Below are 3,000 nucleotides of genomic sequence, written 5' to 3'. Positions count from 1 at the left end.
GTAGGGACTAAAGTAAAGTTCAGGCTGAAACTGTGGCTGTATCGAGTGCCGCAGGACCCCAACTTTATTCAGCCCCTTCATGCAAGAGGACCTAGCTGTGGGAGGTGCCACACATCAGAAATACCCGGTCAGTGATCAAACAATAGCCAGCCCCATTTCTGGGTCAAGCACTAAGTACGTTTTCCTCATTCCACATGCCTCATTCTAGCTTCACCACCCAGATTGGGATCCCCAGTAGTTCCCTAGTAAATTGAAAATGGATGGATCATTTTCATAATTGGGAATGTGGCAGCTACTTGCTGTATGCATGGGACGAATGATCAGGGCCACGTCACCGGGGCTAAAGTCCCCAACTGATACTCCACAATGGCGTTCCATGAGAAATTTCGCTGACAGTGTAGTCACATATCACCAATATGGGCCCAAAGTAAGTAACAGGAAACCATTCTTGAGTTACCTTTGTGTACTGGCCGCTTATACCCCTGATTACTCCTTGCACCTGCAATGTCACTAGAAGTGGCAGGGAAAACACGCTCTTGAGGAATGTTCTCAGCAGGACCCATCTCTGGTGGGAGCTCATGGCCTTCACCACATGCTTTTTGCTGGTAAAAGGAAGAAGCCTGGATTGGACTTTGAGGTGCTGAAGCGTAACGGAGGCATCAGATGGTGAGGACATGAACTGAGGGTTATGCTGAAGGAGTGTGAGACTAAGAGACATCTGGACTATACAAGAGAACAAGATCATGTGAACAGTAACAATGTAGAAGAGTAAGACACTGGCAAAGATTAACAGAATACAGGAAAAGCACGGGAGGGCAGGGACTGGTGACCCGAATAGTAAATCCGGCTCAGAAACGCTACAGAAGAGAGTGAAGGAAATGACTCAGCTGACACCTCCAGAAAGAAAATCATCTCAAAATGTCTGCAGAGACTCTTGGCTTTGAATCACATGTGGAGTAAAGAGGATTATAAAGTTACTGGGTAGAAAATCATCAGTCAGCCATGCAATAGTCCCCCAGCTCCTCCCCAAAGAGTCCTCAGCATCTAAAGAGAAAAAGGCATGAAGTGAGGGACTGCTATTGGCAACTCTGGTCCCACCGAGCATGGAGTGAGAAGCCAGGTGTGAAGGCTGGGCAGTTAAATGAGAAGTCACGTTACCTCAGCTCGATAATGATGGCCATGGCCTGGAGCCGTATGGTGCTGGAGAGAGAGTCCCGGGGTTCTTTCTTAATCATCTCCTGTAAGTCACAAAGGGGCAAACATAGTAAATGAGACACAAGTGCTCCCAGCATCAGTCCTACTCCCTCACACATTCATTGAGGAGGTTATACAAAGAACTGGCATCACAGCTAACTCTGGAGGCCTCAAAAAAGGCTAAATTAGCCACAGGCTTCTCCGGAGTCTCCAATAAATCCCCAGCTAAAAGAACATCAAATATTCCAAAAGTAACAAGGAGCCCAGCCAAAACCCAGGATCTTCCTTTCTGATGGAAGAGCTCCCAGATCATGAAGCTGCTCAGCCAGTGGTGTTGTCCAAAGGGATCTCATCCATTTCTACCCAGCCACAAATTCACTCCCTCATTTCCTCATCCATCTCTGTTCACTCATCTCCTACTTCCCACCAACTAGCATCCTCTCTCTGTCCATTCACACTAATATTTCCAGTCAATCAGCACTGACCTCAATTTTACACACTGAAATAATTGCTTCAGTGTATACAACAAAGTTCTTTACAACTCTCCAGATTCCATGGACCCTAGCATGGGGTTAGCAGCTAAGTATTCTCCACAGTTCATCAATCTTTTCCAACCAACAACACGGACCCTGTGTATATTATTTACTCACCACTATGGCTCCTGCAGTGTCTGATGCAAAGTTGTGAATAAAAAAGTCAGGCATGTTATGCCAGTCGATGCTCTTGCTGAGAACAAACAAGAGTCTTAAGAAACTTTTTTTCATAATGAAATCCTAAACCAAAATGAGAAAAAATATATATCAGGGTGAAAGGGATTTAGATAGAGAACATCATTGGGTAGAATATTCTACCTTCATTCAAAACCCCTCCACACGGAACACCTGGTAGATAAATTAACAATGTTGCAGAGCAATGAATAGTCAGGATCAGAAATCGTGGTGAGTTGAGGATGATGATGTATCCGGGCAGCACCTACAATATACTGGGCTCTGTCTGCAAACAAAGCAAGACACAGGCCCAGCTCCCAAGAATTGACAGTCTAAGAAGGGTTCTGATGGCTTCCAGCAGAATGTTGGATTGTGTAGGACCTGACTGTGTGAGCTACTTGTTCAGAGAAGGGTTGGATCAAGGAGAACAAGCAGAACAGCAATGGGACTCCATGTGGAGGACTCCACACAGGGCCTGTTTTCTGTAGGACAAGTAGCCAGATGTAGCGTGACCATGTGTAATAAATGAAGGGGGGGGGCTCCCTTTTATGAATACCCAGCCAGCCAGTTAGCTATAAAGTCCCTCTTGGTGGCTGTTCTCTGCTTGCTTTACCTGTAAAGGGTTAACAAAGTTCCCCAGCTAAAGGAAAAGGAGTGGGCGCCTGACCAAAAGATCCAAGGGGAGGGCTAAAACTTTTTAAAATGGGGAAAAAACTTCTCTTTGTCTGTGTCTATTCTCTGGAGACAGGACACGGAGCAGCAATTCTGTGTAAGGCTGGAACCAGGTATGAAAATTCATCTTCCATACCGAGAAAAATCATTGGACAGAGAATGTTTAACTAGACGCGATCAGGTTTATTTCTTTATTTTGGCTTGTGGATCTCCTCTGTGCTAACCCCAGATACTTTTGTTTTGCTTGTAACCTTGAAGCTGAACCTCAAGAGAGCTATCTTGATGCTTAATTTTTGTAATTGTTTTCTTTTAAGATCTAGCAAAAAGCCTAAGTTCCAGATGTACTTTCTTCCTTTTTGTTTTTAACAAAATTTACCTTTTTGAAGAACAGAATTGGATTTTTGGTGTCCTAAGAGGTTTGTGCATG

At 44.6% G+C, this 3,000-nt stretch overlaps 1 long non-coding RNA gene across 1 annotated transcript; it reads right to left on the bottom strand.

The window, feature by feature from the left end:
- Positions 1–253: 253 nt before the first annotated feature.
- On the bottom strand, positions 254–2,005 carry LOC135980645 (uncharacterized). The gene is made up of 3 exons (XR_010597603.1): positions 1,845–2,005; positions 1,159–1,238; positions 254–602 (listed from the first exon to the last, which is right to left on the bottom strand). It is a non-coding gene; the product is annotated as an uncharacterized LOC135980645 (long non-coding RNA).
- Between the last annotated feature and the right edge of the window lie 995 nt (positions 2,006–3,000).

Source organism: Chrysemys picta, unplaced genomic scaffold (assembly GCF_011386835.1).
Source record: "Chrysemys picta bellii isolate R12L10 unplaced genomic scaffold, ASM1138683v2 scaf5447, whole genome shotgun sequence".
Lineage (NCBI taxonomy): Eukaryota > Metazoa > Chordata > Testudines > Emydidae > Chrysemys > Chrysemys picta.
The sequence above is the reverse complement of the archived record's forward strand: the minus strand, read 5'-3'. Positions and strand labels throughout refer to the sequence as shown.